Consider the following 19803-nt stretch of genomic DNA (forward strand, 5'->3'; position numbering starts at 1 on the left):
CTTAGCAGAATTATTAAACCACTGGGTTTTATATTTTGACTGCGTGGATATCCCAGGGACAGTTAGGGAAAACGTAGGTCAATGCAACCCGATTGTGGTAAGAAATATGGAAAATAATGGGTAACAACATCAAGAAATGTATTCCCCTCTGAATCTACAGATTTGTTGTGTATTTTTTAAATACTAACTCCCATTCATTAAAGTATTACCTTTATTCTGATGATAGTATTACCATACGAAGTGGATTGTACAACCCAGAATGAAGGGTTTGAAATGACGAAGTGTCTGCGTTTTTTCTGTGTTGATTTCCCTTACTTTAATAGGGTATAGAATATTCTGATATAGAAGACTCTTGGAAGATTAGTCCAAATGTGGACTAAAAGAGATCCTAATTAATATCAAAAAAATCTAATCAAGCTAAAATCTAAACGCTTACATTTAAATGTTATGATTATTATCACACGAGTGATAAGAGGATGGAATGTAAGGGACATTTACATTTTGTGCTTTTTACTTTTTACTAATTTCTGTGTTCTCTTCATTTGCCTTTTCTTGTAAATAATGTCTGCGTTCTATTCATGTGCTGTTCTATAAAGCAATTTCTGTGTTCATGCAAGTGGCTGACTGTACAAATCACCTATCACAGTAGCTGCAATTTGGCAGTACGCCCAGAACGTGTTTTGAAAACGAACAACCGTGTTTTGAGAACAAACGAAAGATATCTCAGTTTCAAGGTTTCAGCTTAGAGAGAAAGAAGCCTCGTGAGGTGTTGGTCTGTACACTGTCATGAAACAGTATTGGTCTGTCACATGTTATGAAACAAAACGGTAATGATTAATTAATTATGCTAAATCATGCAACTATAACTTGTCTGTTTGAGTGTCCCTGTATCCCTGTGTCCCTGTGTCCCTGTTTGAGTGTCCCTGTATAACACTGTTTGAGTGTCACTGTGTAATAATTTCCACGACAAAGGCATTTCGCTCGTCTGGTAGGCTCGCGTTACTGGGCAGCTCGCGTCTGGGCTTCCCTTTGTAGTCTATAATAGTTTGCAAGCCCTGTCACGTCCGACGAGCGTCAGAGCCGGTGTAGTAGGATTCAATATTAGTCCTGTATTGACACTTTGCCTGTTTGATGGTTCGTCTGAGGGGATAGCGGGATTTCTTATAAGTGTCCGGATGAATGTCCCGCTCCTTGAAAGCGGCAGCTGTAGCCTTTAGCACAGTTCGGGTGTTGCCTGTAATCCATGGCTTCTGGTTGGGATATGTACGTACGGTCACTGTGGGGGCGACGTCATCGATGCACATATTGATGAAGCCGGTGACTGAGGTGGTATACTCCTCAATGCCATTGGATGAATTCTGGAACATATTCCAGTCTGTACTAGCACAACAGTCCTGTAGTGTCTAACCATTTCCGAGTTGAGCGAGTCCCTGGTACTTCCTGCTTTAGTTTTTGCTTGTAAGCAGGAATCAGGAGGACAGAATTATAGTCAGATTTGCCAAATGGAGGGTGAGGGAGAGCTTTGTATGCGTCACTGTGTGTGGAGTAAAGGTGGACTAGAGGTTTTTTTTCCCCTCTGGTTGCTGGTAGAAATTAGGTAAAATGGATTTAAGTTTGCCTGCATTAAAGTCCCCGGCCACTAGGAGGGCCGCTTCTGGATGAGCATTTTCTTGTTTGTTTATAGCCTTATACAGCTTGTTGAGTTCGGTCTTAATGCCAGCATCGGTTTGTGGTGGTAAATAAATGGCAACGAAAAATATAGATGAGAACTCTCTTGGTAGATAGTGTGTCCTACAGCTTATCATGAGATACTCTACCTCAGGCGAGCAATACCTCAAGACTTTTTTAATATTAGACATGGTGCACCAGCAGTTATTGACAAATAAACACACCACCCCGCCCCTCATCTTACCAGACGTAGCTGCTCTGTCCTGCCGATACACGGAAAACCCAGCCAGCTCTATATTATCCGTGTCATCGTTCAGCCACGACTGGGTAAAACATATGATATTACAGTTTTTTAATGTCCCGTTGGTAGGCTAGTCTCGACCGTAGATCATTGAGTTTGTTTTCCAGTGATTGCACGTTGGCCAATAGAACCGATGGTAGTGGCGATTTGCTCACTCGCCTCTGAATCCGACCTTCTCCCCCTGTATCTCTGCCTTTTCTTCATCGAATGACAAGGATTTGTCCGGTCTCTGGAAAGTAGTATATCCTCTGCATCGGACTCATTAAAGAAAAAATCTCCGTCCACCTTACGGTAAACCTCCCATTGACAGATGAATGAGATGGAATAACTCTTATGACATAGTCTCTATTTCTCCATTTCCCTCATCTATGTGTAATTTCAAATGACAATTGAGAATGTATCCATCCATCAAAAAATAAAGAATGAATCATTGGTCCTTAGAACAGAAAAGACCGCAGTATTTTGAAGAGCATCCCAACTCCATCGGTACTTTGGAAAGCATCAGCTGTTCAGTTACTCTGATTGCCTTTTAATGTACAAAATGAAGAGGATGAAGATGGAAAAGTAGGTCCTCCTGTGTAAACCAAATATTTGACATTGTGTTCCCGTTTGAACTTTGCTGTGCTTTTAAATGGTTGAAAGTGCAGTGATAGACATTTGGGTGACAACTACATTTTTAAAAATCAGACATTGTTTTTCCGTTGGAATTTGGTATGTTTTTAGATGGTTGAAAGCACAGTGATAGTTGAATTTCCAATGTACTAACTTTTATCTGTCTTTTTGAGTAGGTGAATATAAGTTATAATCTCATTTATCAACGTCTCAACCAAATATTTCCCCAGTTATCCACATTGAAATGAGGTTCTGTACCCAGTGGGCTGTGACTCCCAGTTATCCACATTGAAATGAGGTTCTGTACCCAGTGGGCTGTGACTCCCAGTTATCCACATTGAAATGAGGTTCTGTACCCAGTGGGCTGTGACTCCCAGTTATCCACATTGAAATGAGGTTCTGTACCCAGTGGGCTGTGACTCCCAGTTATCCACATTGAAATGAGGTTCTGTACCCAGTGGGCTGTGACTCCCAGTTATCCACATTGAAATGAGGTTCTGTACCCAGTGGGCTGTGACTCCCAGTTATCCACATTGAAATGAGGTTCTGTACCCAGTGGGCTGTGACTCCCAGGAAGATTTTCAACACCTAACTCCAACATTTCTCAACGTTGTCACCATCATTGTAAAGCCCTAATTATTGTGTCGATTTGACAGTCATTTCTGAAGACTATTATTTATTTAATGTGATTAGTGATTCACTTAAAAAAAAAAAAATTTTTAAAAACGGTCCCTCATTTTAAGGTAAAGTGAACTGAACTCTCATTTTAAAATGGTGAAACTCTTCTTTTTAAAATATGTTTTTCTAAATAAACATTGAACATCTAATAGTCAAATCACAGTGTAAAACAGGTGAGCTGCTTTTGGAAATCTTCTGGTAGAAAACTGAACGGGTCGAGCACCACACGTCAACCCTGATACCCAACACGTCGACCCTGTTACCCAACACGTCAAACCTGTTACCCAACACGTCAACCCTGTTACCCAACACGTCAAACCTGTTACCCAACACGTCAACCCTGTTACCCAACACGTCAAACCTGTTACCCAACACGTCGACCCTGTTACCCAACACGTCGACCCTGTTACCCAACACGTCGACCCTGTTACCCAACACGCCGACCCTGTTACCCAACACGTCAACCCTGTTACCCAACACGTCGACCCTGTTACCCAACACGTCGACCCTGTTACCCAACACATCAACCCTCTTACCCAACAAGTCGACTCTATTACCCAACACGTCGACCCTGTTATCCAACACGTCAACCCTGTTATCCAACACGTCAACCCTGTTACCCAACACGTCAACCCTGTTACCCAACACGTCAATCCTGTTACCCAACACGTCAACCCTGTTACCCAACACGTCGACCCTGTTACCCAACACGTCGACCCTGTTACCCAACACGTCGACCCTGTTACCCAACACGTCGACCCTGTTACCCAACACGTCGACCCTGTTACCCAACACGTCAACCCTGTTACCCAACACGTCAACCCTGTTACCCAACAAGTCAACTCTATTACCCAACACGTCGACCCTGTTATCCAACACGTCAACCCTGTTATCCAACACGTCAACCCTGTTACCCAACACGTCAACCCTGTTACCCAACAAGTCAACCCTGTTACCCAACACGTCGACCCTGTTACCCAACACGTCAACCCTGTTACCCAACACGTCAAACCCTGTTATCCAACACAACACTTCAAACTCTGTTTCCCAACACGTCGATCCTGTTTCCCAACATGTCAACCCTGTTTCCCAACACGTCAACCCTGTAACCCAACACAACACTTCAAAACCTGTTACCCAACACGTCAACCCTGTTACCCAACAAGTCAACACTAATACCCAACACGTCAAGCCCTGTTATCCAACACAACACGTCAAACCCTGTTATCCAACACAACACTTCAAAACCTGTTACCCAACACATCGATCCTGTTTCCCAACACGTCAACTCTATTACCCAACACGTCAACCCTGATACCCAACACGTCAACCCTGTTACCCAACACGTCGATCCTGTTTCCCAACACGTCAACCCTGATACCCAACACGTCAACCCTGTTACCCAACACGTCAACTCTGATACCCAACACGTCAACCCTGTTACCCAACACGTCAACCCTGTTACCCAACACGTCAACCCTGTTACCCAACACGTCAACTCTGAGACCCAACACGTCAACCATGTTACCCAACACGTCAACCCTGTTACCCAACACGTCGATCCTGTTTCCCAACACGTCAACCCTGTTACCCAACACGTCAACCCTGTTACCCAACACGTCAACCCTGTTACCCAACACGTCAACTCTGAGACCCAACACGTCAACCATGTTACCCAACACGTCAACCCTGTTACCCAACACGTCAACCCTGTTACCCAACACGTCGACCCTGTTACCCAACACGTCGACCCTGTTACCCAACACGTCGACCCTGTTACCCAACACGTCGACCCTGTTACCCAACACGTCGACCCTGTTACCCAACACGTCGACCCTGTTACCCAACACGTCAACCCTGTTACCCAACACGTCAACCCTGTTACCCAACAAGTCAACTCTATTACCCAACACGTCGACCCTGTTATCCAACACGTCAACCCTGTTATCCAACACGTCAACCCTGTTACCCAACACGTCAACCCTGTTACCCAACAAGTCAACCCTGTTACCCAACACGTCGACCCTGTTACCCAACACGTCAACCCTGTTACCCAACACGTCAAACCCTGTTATCCAACACAACACTTCAAACTCTGTTTCCCAACACGTCGATCCTGTTTCCCAACATGTCAACCCTGTTTCCCAACACGTCAACCCTGTAACCCAACACAACACTTCAAAACCTGTTACCCAACACGTCAACCCTGTTACCCAACAAGTCAACACTAATACCCAACACGTCAAGCCCTGTTATCCAACACAACACGTCAAACCCTGTTATCCAACACAACACTTCAAAACCTGTTACCCAACACATCGATCCTGTTTCCCAACACGTCAACTCTATTACCCAACACGTCAACCCTGATACCCAACACGTCAACCCTGTTACCCAACACGTCGATCCTGATTCCCAACACGTCAACCCTGATACCCAACACGTCAACCCTGTTACCCAACACGTCAACTCTGATACCCAACACGTCAACCCTGTTACCCAACACGTCAACCCTGTTACCCAACACGTCAACCCTGTTACCCAACACGTCAACTCTGAGACCCAACACGTCAACCATGTTACCCAACACGTCAACCCTGTTACCCAACACGTCGATCCTGTTTCCCAACACGTCAACCCTGTTACCCAACACGTCAACCCTGTTACCCAACACGTCAACCCTGTTACCCAACACGTCAACCCTGTTACCCAACACGTCAACTCTGAGACCCAACACGTCAACCATGTTACCCAACACGTCAACCCTGTTACCCAACACGTCAACCCTGTTACCCAACAAGTCAACCCTGTTACCCAACACGTCGATCCTGTTTCCCAACAAGTCAACCCTGTTACCCAACACGTCAACCCTGTTACCCAACACGTCAACCCTGTTACCCAACACGTCGACCCTGTTACCCGACATGTCGAACCCTGTTACCCAACACTTCAACCCTGTTACCCAACACGTTGACTCTGTTACCCAACACGTCGACCCTGTTACCCAACACGTCAACCCTGTTATCCAACACGTCAACTCTGTTACCCAACACGTCGACCCTGTTACCCAACACGTCGACCCTGTTACCCAACACGTCGACCCTGTTACCCAACACGTCGACCCTGTTACCCAACACGTCGACCCTGTTACCCAACACGTCAACCCTGTTACCCAACACGTCGACCCTGTTACCCAACACGTCGACCCTGTTACCCAACACGTCAACCCTGTTACCCAACACGTCGACCCTGTTACCCAACACGTCGACCCTGTTACCCAACACGTCAACCCTGTTACCCAACACGTCAACCCTGTTACCCAACACGTCGACCCTGTTACCCAACACGTCAACCCTGTTACCCAACACGTCAACCCTGCTACCCAACAAGTCAACTCTATTACCCAACACGTCAACCCTGCTACCCAACACGTCGAAACCTGCTGCCCAATACGTTGAAACCTGTTACCCAACATGTCGAACCCTGTTACCCAACACGTCAACTCTGTTACCCAACACGTCGACCCTGTTACCAATAACTAGACAGGCTAGAAATGTTTTAACAATTATTGTATTTTTTTTTTGTGAAGCTTGCATTCCATTTCCCCTCCCTGTTCCACACAACAACAAGCTTCCATTTCCCCTCCCTGTTCCACACAACAACAAGCTTCCATTTCCCCTCCCTGTTCCACACAACAACAAGCTTCCATTTCCCCTCCCTGTTCCACACAACAACAAGCTTCCATTTCCCCTCCCTGTTCCACACAACAACAAGCTTCCATTGCCCCTCCCTGTTCCACACAACAACAAGCTTCCATTTCCCCTCCCTGTTCCACACAACAACAAGCTTCCATTTCCCCTCCCTGTTCCACACAACAACAAGCTTCCATTTCCCCTCCCTGTTCCACACAACAACAAGCTTCCATTTCCCCTCCGACTAGCTGAATGTATTGACGTCGGTTTCCTGTCTGACTAGCTGAATGTATTGACGTTGGTTTGGTTTCGCTCACATCTGTGATGTTTGAGTTGTATGATGGTTTCAAAACAAACAAGGTGAAACATTACAGAATGGAGACCAAACACTGAATCAAAGGTCTTTGTCACACCTGTCTATTTCACTGGCTGAGGATACCATGGGCCCGTTCTAAGTGGCTCCCTATTCCCTATGGGCTCTGGTCAAAAGTAGTGCACTATATTGGGAATAGGGTGCCGTTTGAGACACCGTCCATATGTATAACACTGCCACAAGCCCAGGCACCAGCTGCACTGTTCCCATCATTCTCATCCTCTGACATTTAAACACTGTGAAATACACACTTCCTCTCATTCATGTCTCACGGGACAGAAACCAATCCATTAGTGCAAATATACACAGCAAACAGGGTACAGGTTAGTATTTAAAAGGCAGGAAGACATATTTCAGAAGGTTATGGATTAAAGGGGCATTCTGTAAGTATAATTTCAGGTCAAAGTGATACCCCTTTTAAAAAAGAAACTTTACATCGTCATAACACAAACTGCCTCTCTCAAGTCTACACCCATCCGGAAAATGATTATGATCGTTGAGAAAATTTGAATATTTTTTTATTTTAATAAACTAGGCAAGTGGGGGTGTCAGTCAATCTATTGATCCATCAAATTGATCTCGATCAATCGAATCAAACTTGATCGATTGATCTTGATGAATCAATCAATTGTTCGAATGAAGGAGCAGAAGTCTTCTCACTCACTCATTCATTCATTCATCAATATAAACAATTAACAACAACAAAAACATCAACATATAGCATTACTGTCCCAGACAGTTGGGACATTCATTATGCAGTAAAGAATGTCCCCTGTACAGCAGGCCTGGGTCATTGACGTCAGCGGATCCCATGCTACATGCTACAGCAGAGCAGAGAGATCAATGGGGCCATTGTCCTGTGCTCCCTGTTCCCTACAGCGGCCCTACAGTCCCTGGGCATGTCCCAAATGTCACCCTATTCCCTACAAAGTGCACTACTTTTGCGCAGGGCCCTATTAGAGATCAGTCTTTCTACTATTCTACCATATGGGTCCTGGTTAAAAAGTAGTGCACTACATAGGGGGAAGGGTGGTATTATGAACGTATTCCCTTTGACAGTGGATGAGTGTGTAGTTAATAACAGCATTAGCTCGGTGGCCCTGCAACAGCAGTTATTAATGGCATTAGCTCGGTGGCCCTGTGACAGTGGACGACTGTTGCTGATGGCAGGAGATCACAGGGGAATGGGGCTGTAATGGTAGAATGACTACTGATCTTCTGTAATGGAGGTCTGAACAGAGCCGGGAGTTTTAGACAGACATCAAAGTCGTCCGGGTGAATCTGAATCGTGAATCTCACAGTCCTTTCTTTCATTCATAACATCATCAATTAATTTTTGAACGTCAGGTTGTTTTATGAATGAATTAAACAACGTTGTTATTTTGTGAATAATTTCTGACATTTTTTCATATGTAAAATTAAATATATATATTAATTAAGAGCATTATAAGCTACTAACTATGTTGTTACGTAATGCCAAATAAAAATGTGATTCACATTTTTTTTTTTTATAAAAATAAATCTTCACATTTTCAAACAGTCCCTTTTATATTTTCCAACGGGGCTATACATTTGGGTGAGGTCTTTTTCTCGCCTGAGTAGCCTCGTTTCACTGCCCAAAATAAAATGAAACCATCTAGTGTTCAACAAAATAACAACACAATGTCAAATACAGGTAGCCTTGTCAAATAATTAACATCCAATCACATTAACCGTTACTCTCTCGCGGGAATTCCCCTAATGGTCCGTATGTAGCCAAACATAGCTGCAGCTCATTCCGTTTATTTGAAAATTGATAAATGTTTTTTTTTAAAAGTAAGGCTTGCGTCCATAGAGACACATACCAGCTCTACTGGTAGTGCAGTACTACACCTGCACCTGTCGACAACACAAGTTGTTCAGCTTCCACAACAACATCCAATGCAAGCATCAGTAATTCTACATTTGTTGTTAGCCCAGATAGCATCAGTAATTCTACATTTGTTGTTAGCCCAGCTAGCATCAGTAATTCTACATGTTGTTAGCCCAGCTAGCATCAGTAATTCTACATTTGTTGTTAGCCCAGCTAGCATCAGTAATTCTACATTTGTTGTTAGCCCAGCTAGCATCAGTAATTCTACATTTTTTTGTTAGCCCAGCTAGCATCAGTAATTCTACATTTTGTTGTTAGCCCAGCTAGCATCAGTAATTCTACATTTTGTTGTTAGCCCAGCTAGCATCAGTAATTCTACATTTGTTGTTAGCCCAGCTAGCATCAGTAATTCTACATTTGTTGTTAGCCCAGCTAGCATCAGTAATTCTACATTTGTTGTTAGCCCAGCTAGCATCAGTAATTCTACATTTTGTTGTTAGCCCAGCTAGCATCAGTAATTCTACATTTTGTTGTTAGCCCAGCTAGCATCAGTAATTCTACATTTGTTGTTAGCCCAGCTAGCATCAGTAATTCTACATGTTGTTAGCCCAGCTAGCATCAGTAATTCTACATTTTGTTGTTAGCCCAGCTAGCATCAGTAATTCTACATTTTTTGTTAGCCCAGCTAGCATCAGTAATTCTACATTTGTTGTTAGCCCAGCTAGCATCAGTAATTCTACATTTTGTTGTTAGCCCAGCTAGCATCAGTAATTCTACATTTGTTGTTAGCCCAGCTAGCATCAGTAATTCTACATTTGTTGTTAGCCCAGCTAGCATCAGTAATTCTACATGTTGTTAGCCCAGCTAGCATCAGTAATTCTACATTTTGTTGTTAGCCCAGCTAGCATCAGTAATTCTACATTTTGTTGTTAGCCCAGCTAGCATCAGCAATTCTACATTTTGTTGTTAGCCCAGCTAGCATCAGTAATTCTACATTTTGTTGTTAGCCCAGCTAGCATCAGTAATTCTACATTTTGTTGTTAGCCCAGCTAGCATGGACACTGACAGTTGTGAACCTGATGCAGCTGAAGAGCTCCTGCCCCCTTACCCGGGAAAGCACCGAACAACAGACAGGGACGTTGGACCAGCGGAGAGGCGCAAATATGACGAGAACTACATTGATTTGGGGTTCACTTATAATGGGAGTAGTGCTTTTCCTCAGAAACACAGTGTTTATATGTAAAAACGTACTATCTCGCAACTCAATGAAACCTTTACTCTTGAGCAGACATTTAGAAACAAATCGTGCCAATTTGAAAAATAAGCCCCAGGAGTTTTTTTGAGCGAGAAGTAAGATTACTTTTGAGTAGTAAGACGTATAAAAGCAACAGATACCATTAATAAGAAGGGTCTAGAAGTGTTTTATATGGTGAGCTACCGTGTGGCTAGGACAGGCAAGCCCCATACTATTGTGGAGGACTTCATTATTCCTGCTGCCGCGGATATGGCTGGACAATACTGGGGGAAAAGGCCCCAAAAACTATAGAGACAATGCCTTCATCAAACGACACTGTTTCACGACGCATCAGTGACATGGCAGGAGATGTTTGGAAACAATTACTGCTTCGCATACAAGCCAGTGAATTATATGCTTTACAGCTGGATGAGTCCTGACACAACTCCTGGTATATGTCCGTTCCGTTTATATGGGGTCAATTAAAGAAAATATCCTCTTCTGCAAACCACTGGAAACCAGGACAACAGGCGAGGATATTGTTAAAGTACTGGACAGCTTTGTGACATCAAATGGACTTTGGTGGTCAAGATGTGTTGGTATCTGTACTAACGCAAAAGCCATGACAGGGAGACATAGTGGAGTGGTAACGCGCGTGCAAGCAGTTGCTCCCGACGACACTTGGGTACACTGCAGCATTCAGCGAGAGGCTCTTACTGCCAAGGAAATGCCTGACAGCTTAAAATATGTTTTGGACACTACAGTGAAAATTGTTCACTTTGTTAAAGCCCTGAACTTTGTTAAAGCCCTGATCTCTCGTGTATTTTCTGCACTATGCAGTGATATGGGCAGCGACCATGTAACACTTTAAAACATACAGAGGTGCGCTGGTTATCAACGTTCTTTTGAATTGAGAGACAAGCTTAAAGGTTTCTTTACAGACCATCATTTTCACTTGTCTGACAGCTTGCAATGATGAGTTTCTCATACGACTGGCCTATCTAGGAGTAGTTTTTTCCCGCCTGAATGATCTGAATCTAGGATTACAGGGGACACTCTGCAACTATATTCAATGTGCGAGACAACGCACAGGCCTTTCCATCATTGTATGATGTATCCTGCTTTGGCAAATCGCGCTGATGCCCGTAGCAACCACGTACCTATGTGAAAGTGGATTCTCTGCTCTCACTAGCGTGAAACTAAATACAGGCACAGACTGTGTGTGGGAAATGATTTAAGACTGAGACTCTCTCCAACCCAAGCGCTGTCTCAGGTCTTATACCTGACCCTTTATCTCAGGTCCACCAGAGACATCTAGTGGTGAGAGGAGAGCATTACAACACACAACACAGCATCAAACTGAAAAAAACTGGATGTGGGAACTCCACTCGGGCGTTTCTTTCATGCCTGCTAAATTAGGTTAAGGGGAAGGTGTTGTGGGAGATGAGTAGTTGGTAGATTTAGCCTATTAAGCCAATGACTATGTGCTTTTCCAGGTCTTCCTGTATTGTCTGACCTGTTGGTACACCAGACTCTTGGCACATTTGGGCAGAAGTGTCTAGAAACAAGATTAACCTAACCCTGGCTCTGGCCCTAAACCTTACCGTTACCCTGGCTCTGGCCCTAACCCTAACCGTTACCCTGGCTCTGGCCCTAAACCTTACCGTTTATACCAGGTCCAAATATCTAAGTTTCAAGTTGTATGTGTCACATGACATGCACCAGTAGACCTACAGCTTTAACTTGCCAGCCCCCAACAGCAGTATTCAATAACAAAACAGAGGAAGTTATATACAGGGTCAGGGCCTGTAGCACATTTACAATGTGCAGGGATACTGGAGTATTGAGGTAGATATGTACATGTAGACAGGGATACTGGAGTGTTGAGGTAGATATGTACATGTAGACAGGGATACTGGAGTGTTGAGGTAGATATGTACACGTAGACGGGGATACTGGAGTATTGAGGTAGATATGTACATGTAGACAGGGATACTGGAGTGTTGAGGTAGATATGTACATGTAGACAGGGATACTGGAGTGTTGAGGTAGATATGTACATGTAGACAGGGATACTGGAGTATTGAGGTAGATATGTACATGTAGACAGGGATACTGGAGTGTTGAGGTAGATATGTACATGTAGACAGGGATACTGGAGTATTGAGGTAGATATGTACATGTAGACAGGTTATACTGGAGTATTGAGGTAGATATGTACATGTAGACAGGGATACTGGAGTATTGAGGTAGATATGTACATGTAGACAGGGATACTGGAGTGTTGAGGTAGATATGTACATGTAGACAGGGATACTGAAGTATTGAGGTAGATATGTACATGTAGACAGGGATACTGAAGTATTGAGGTAGATATGTACATGTAGACAGGGATACTGGAGTATTGAGGTAGATATGTACATGTAGACAGGGATACTGGAGTGTTGAGGTAGATATGTACATGTAGACAGGGATACTGGAGTATTGAGGTAGATATGTACATGTAGACAGGGATACTGGAGTATTGAGGTAGATATGTACATGTAGACAGGGATACTGGAGTATTGAGGTAGATATGTACATGTAGACAGGGATACTGGACTATTGAGGTAGATATGTACATGTAGACAGGGATACTGGAGTGTTGAGGTAGATATGTACATGTAGACAGGGATACTGGAGTGTTGAGGTAGATATGTACATGTAGACAGGGATACTGGAGTATTGAGGTAGATATGTACATGTAGACAGGGATACTGGAGTGTTGAGGTAGATATGTACATGTAGACAGGGATACTGGACTATTGAGGTAGATATGTACATGTAGACAGGGATTAGGAGAAAGTGACTGGTTGCAGGATTAATTAATATTAATATGGCAGCAGCATGAGTGGTGTGTGTGTGTGTGTGTGTGTGTGTGTGGGTGATAGTGTGTGTGTGTGTCAGTGTGTGTGTGTGTGTGTAAGTCTATATGTCTGGGTGTTAGTGTGTGTCAGTGTGTGTGTGTGTGTGTGTAAGTCTATATGTGTGGGTGTTAGTGTGTGTCATGATACGCGGAAAAGGGCTATAGTAAAGTGACTGATAGCAGGAGTATATAAATACTTATCGTAGTTGGGTTGGAGCACGAAAGACAGCAGACATACAGTACGGCACCATAACCACCAGGGACATCTAGGGGTGGGAGGAGAGCATTACAACCCAACATTACTTTACCTTAACCTTCATCTCGGTTCAACCAGAACTAAAATCTTACATAGTTGGGTCAGATGGTTGATTAAATTCTGGGAACAAACGTGTTAAAAATGGAGATTTACGGATTGAGAAGTCTCCACCCTCGCAAAAGGAAACTGTAAGGCAAAGCCCCTCCCCTTCTGATAATTTTACCTGTATTTATCACACATGGGCTAGAAATCCCCACCCCCAGTGTAAGCACCGCCTTTGCCCAATCCTGATTCGTCCAAATAACCCGTGAGGAAGACCCAAGCACAGGAACTAATGCTGCCGATTATCTCACACATCCCATAGCCTGATGACAGACCCGCGGTACCATTTACCCTCCTTGTGTCTCTAAAACTGTGTAGAATTATTAGTTCAGTCAGCAACAGTAAACACAACACATTTTTTTGGTCAGAAAAACCCATGAGAATAAGTACTTTGGTTTCCCTTTCTGTTTTATTATCATATCAATACATACATATATACATGCATATATACATACATACATACATACATACATATATACATACATACATACATACATACATACATATATACATACATACATACATACATACATACATACATACATACATATATACATACATACATACATACATACATACATACATACATATGTAGCTTCCAAAGTAAGATAATATTGTGGAAACTCTACAAAAACACACAGATTATGAACTGCAAATACATGAGTTAAATATTTGAATATATAGACGATAACATCACAACACTGGTAAAATGAGACCTCTAAATATGTAGTTTGTTAAAATCTGAATTTCACACCACTCCTTGTTTCTCACCAATAAATCCATGAAGGAGTAGTAATCAACATGCCTTTTCTCTCAAGCACTTCATATCCACCACTGACAGTGTTTGTATGCTAGTATCAGGGTCGGGTAAATTCGAATTCAAGTCTGTTAATTTGTTAAAAAAACTGAAATTCAAATTCAGTATCTATTTTCAAAGATTTTTCAATGATCTGAAAAATAAAATATATTAATTTCAAATATTTTTCAATTTTAGTTTAAAAAAATCACTTCCTGAATTGACCCCAACCCTGCTTGGTATGTTTAGTTTTAGGAAGATTGTTATGATGTGTTAAAATAGATCCTAATAAATAAACACTTTCAACTTTATTATTTAAATTGGAAATATAGATGACATTTTAAATGTTATAAAAAAAAAGACAATTTATTTAAAACAATATGTTATTTCATTAGCGGTAAAGCTTGCTATCCTATTGAATTACCAAATCACTAGTAACAGAGGAAGTTCCTCATCTCCTCACAGTCCCTGATTCCCCAAAGCTCTCCCTCTCTGGGCAGGGTCCCACAGCGGAGGTGCTGGGCGGGGCAGTGGGGCAGCCTCCCCCCGGTCCAGGCCTCGTACTCCAGGGGGTCTCCATTCACCCACAACCAGAAACCACTGAAAAAGCGTAGACCGGTCCACACATGGTCCGTCTGGGCCCCCTTTGAATTCATCATTCTCTGGACGAGGAGCTGCTCATTCTCAGACAGCAGGCTGGTGAGGTCAGTGTAGTGTTTCCTGCAGTGACCCAGAGCCTCCTCCCACGTCTTGTTTTTCTGAACCAGGACCACGTTCATATCAAAGCACCAGAAAGGGTTTCTTTGTTGGCACAAGCTGTCAGCCATCTCACCCTTTATCACACCGACACAGTCCTGGTTGACAATAAGATGGTTTGGCAGGCCTTTACTCCAGAACCTGAATGTTGAGTTCCACCCTCCAGACCACTTCCACTCTGTTGAGTCATTGGTATCTCTGTACAGACCGATCCAAGTCAAACCAATCCAGTTGAATTCAGAAGTTAAGACGTTGGAGAACAGCTCTGCTTCCTCCTGGTTGGTGATGAAGGCCAGGTCAATGTATTTCTCTCTGCAGTACTGCTGAGCTCCTTGCCAGGTCAGTTGTTTATCCACATAGTATAACTGTTTGGTAAGACCAGAGACTACTACAAACAGAGCAGTGATGAGGAGCCCAGTGGAGCTGCTCTTCCTCTGCATGATGTCCCAGTACTCAGTCAGTGTGGAGTGGAGCTGCTCTTCCTCTGATTGATGTCCCAGTACTCAGTCAGTGTGGAGTGGAGTTGACCCTGCTGCTGCTCTTATGATCACCAACTACCGGGCGCTTCCTTGGCTCACCTCTACATACAAAGCAAACCAATCAGAGAGGCTTCATTAACTCACTTGTACACCCAACCCACCAATGAGAACACTTCCCTAACTCACCTGTAAACACTGGCCCTTCTGCTGCCACTACCCACATCGCTTTCTCTCTCTCTCTCTCTCCCTCTCTCTCTCTCTCTCTCTCTCTCAAACATTCACTTTCTCCCCCTTCTCACTCACTCACTCTGTCTCTCCCTCCCTCTCTTACTGGGTGGAAGGCTCATTTGATTTCCATCATTGGGTACCCCCCCCAATAGAATGGCCCAATGCGGACGATGCAAAACTAGCGTGCCCCCCCCCTTCTCTTTCTCTCTCTCTCTCTCTCTAGGTCACTTCCCTTCCCTCTACAGTCCTTCGTTAGGTAAATCTCCTCACTGGCTCTCAGTCAAATGTTTCCAGCCATGCAAAGACCCTGGGTTGCTCTAGGTAGGTCTGGGTTGGGCTGGGTTGGGCCGGTCTGGGTGGGTCTGGTCTAGGTAGGTCTGGGTTGTGCTGGGTTGGGCCGGTCTGGGTGGGTCTGGTCTAGGTTTGTCTGGGTTGGTCTAGGTTGGTCTGGGTTGGGCTGGTCTGGGTGGGTCTGGTCTAGGTTTGTCTGGGTTGGTCTAGGTTGGTCTGGGTTGGGCCGGTCTGGGTGGGTCTGGTCTAGGTTTGTCTGGGTTGGTCTAGGTTGGTCTGCGTTGAGCAGCAGAAGAACAGAGAGGATGGTCCCCAGTTAAATCCCCCAGGTCATGGATCAGAGTGACTGTATTGTTTGGTTTGAGCTCACCCGCACACGCAGCCCACCAATCAGAGAGACTTCCTCAGCTCACTTGTACACCCAGCCCACCAATCAGAGAGACTTCCTCAGCTCACTTGTACACCCAGCCCACCAATCAGAGAGGCTTTCTTTAACAGTGGCGAGTTTTCATGGATCCCAAAGGGAAAACATTTCCACGAAAAAATACAAAAACATAAAATAATATATCTTTCATCTCTCTGTGTTTTCATAATTTTTCTTCAATTTGCAAGAGGCTGTATGTATCTCATCATAGAAAGCATCCGAGCGAGTAAAACAGCTCCCCCCTGTCTGTATGTGTAGCCCATCTATCTGATGCTCTGTGGTCCAAAAATAGGATGATATTGTTGGAGCATTGAATGCAAGGGAAGCCAGTGAGCATTTGGCCTCCCTTGATAAAAAAAAAAAATACAATAATAGCCAATCAGTGTTGAGCTAAACTGAGTGAGCTCAACTGTGAATGGTCCTGGCACACCAAAACAAAATGCCAGACCAATCACATCACATAAAGCCAAGCATCATTGAAATATATATATTTTGTTGCATCTCGTTGTGTTGTTGTACTCCGGTGGCTAGCTAGCTGATAAAATGGTCCCTTCCATGGACGGAGAAAAAGGATTTGGACATGTGGTTTTACTTAATCATCCATACTGGCCTGAGAAGATGAAGATGTAGTTAGATGCATTTTAGCCAGGTAGCCTAGGACAACAAAAACTAAAGAGTGTACTGTATGACAGAGTGGTAGACCATTTCAGCAACATGAAAGAGAGGAGGATGGCATTTCTTTACAAGTAGGGTGAGTCAACATGTTACGCACACGCAAACAGAAATCAGTGCCATGGAAAGCCACATGATATTTAGCTTATGTTGATTGGACTAAAGTGTTTTTGGAATCTTTTAGTTGCCACTGTTTTAGACTAAACTTGTTGAAGTTGAAATGTTGCTGGAATAGTGGAGGCAGTCCATGTTTTCTTTGTGACTTGCGGTAAGCTCATTCCTTTGACGATAAAGGCGACTCCGACCATCACCCCTGGTGAGACAAAACCGCGACTCGTCAGTGAAGAGCACTTTTTGTCAGTCCTGTCTGGTCCAGCGACGGTGGGTTTGTGCCCATAGGCGACGTTGTTGCCGGTGATGTCTGGTGAGGACCTGCCTTACAACAGGCCTACAGGCCCTCAGTCCACCCTCTCTCAGCCTATTGCGGACAGTCTGAGCACTGATGGAGGGATTGTGCGTTCCCGGTGTAACTCGGGCAGTTGTTGTTGCCATCCTGTACCTGTGTCACACCCTGACCTTAGAGATCTTTTTATGTCTCTATTTGGTTTAGTCAGGATGTGATTTGGGGTGGGTATTCTATGTTCTATTATTTGTATTTCTATGTTTTGGCCGGGTAGGGTTCTCAATTAGGGACAGATGTCTATCGTTGTCTCTGATTGAGAACCATACTTAGGTAGCCCTTTTCCCACCTGTCTTTGTGGGAAGTTGACTTTGTTTATGGCACATAGCCTTTAGCTTCACAGTTTATTTTGTAGTGTTTATAGTTTTATTCGGCGTCTTTTCTAAATAAAAGAATATGTACGCTCACCACGCTGTCCAGTTCTTTCAACAGCCATGACAACCTGTCCCGCAGGTGTGATGTTCGGATGTATTGTTCCTGTGCAGGCGTTGTGACCCGTGGTCTGCCAATGCGAGGACGATCAGATGTCCGTCCTGTCTCCCTGTAGCGATGTCTTAGGCGTCTCACAGTACGGACATTGCAATTTGTGGCCCTAGCCACATCTGCAGTTCTCATGCCTCCTTGCAGCATGCCTAAGGCACGTTCACGCAGATGATCAGGGACCTGGGGCATCTTTCTTTTGGTGTTTTTCAGAGTCAGTAGAAAGGCCACTTTAGTGTCCTAAGTTTTCATAACTGTGACCTTAATTGCCTACCGTCTGTAGGCTGTTAGTGTCTTAACGACCGTTCCACAGGTGCATGTTCATTCATTGTTTATGGTTCATTGAACAAGCATAGGTTACAGTGTTTAAACCCTTCACAATGAAGATCTGTGAAGTTATTTGGATTTTTAAGAATTATCTTTAAAAGACAGGGTCCTGAAAAATGACGTTTCATCGTTCGCTGAGATTACATCACTGACAGATCAAGTAAACACAATACGACAACAGGCCTGAAGAGTGAATAAAGACGATGATCCATGACCTTGGGGAATTAACTTGGGGACATCTTCCCTGCTGTGCTGCTGCCCAACCCAGGCTTGGCTGTAAAAAGGTCTGAAGGGTTTTTACATGGCTGAAAAACATTTGACTGAGATGCAGAGAGGAGATTTACCTAACAAAGAAATGTAGAGGGAAGGGAAGTGACCCTTGATGAAAATGAAAACATGTCAGTTTGTTACTTTCACAAGGTTGGAGTAATAACATGTTCAACTACTTAAGACATTGTCTCGAATCATCTACGCTGAACAAAAATATAAACGCAACAGGCAACTATTTCAACGATTTTACTGAGTTACAGTTCATATAAGGAAATCAATGTCAATTCATTAATAGGGCCCTAATCTATGGATTTCACCTGACTGGGCAGGGGTGCAGCAATGGGTTAGCCTGGGAGGGCATAGGCCCACTCACTTGGGAGACTGGCCCACCCACTGGGGATCAAGGCGCAGCCAATCAGAATGATTTTTTCCCCACAAAAGGGCTTTATTATAGACAGAAATACTATTCAGTTTCATCAGCTGTCCGGGTGGCTGGTTTCAGTTGATCCCGCAGGTAAAGAAGCCGGATGTTGGTGGCTGATTGGCTGTGCAATCAGAGAAACCCTTTCTTGTACTTTGATCTGAATGTGATCCTGGTACAGATGAACAAGATGTGGGAGGAGGCTCTGGATCACTGCAGGAAGCACTACACTGACCTCACCAGCCTGCTGTTTGAGAATGAGCAGCTCCTCGTCCAGAGAATAAGGGATTCAAAGGGGGCCCAGACGGACCATGTGTGGACCGGTCTACGCTTTTTCAGTGGCTTCTGTCTGTGGGTGAACCGGGACCCCTGGAGAACCAGGCCTGGACTGGGAGGAGGTTGGCTCAGACTGCCCCACCCAACACCTCCGCTGTGGGACACTGGCCAGAGAGGGAGAGCATTGGGGAACCAGGGACTGTGAGGAGAGGAGGAACTTCCTTTGTTACTAGTGAATTGGTAATTCAAT

This window comes from Oncorhynchus clarkii, chromosome 6, assembly GCF_045791955.1.
Source record: "Oncorhynchus clarkii lewisi isolate Uvic-CL-2024 chromosome 6, UVic_Ocla_1.0, whole genome shotgun sequence".
NCBI lineage: Eukaryota > Metazoa > Chordata > Actinopteri > Salmoniformes > Salmonidae > Oncorhynchus > Oncorhynchus clarkii.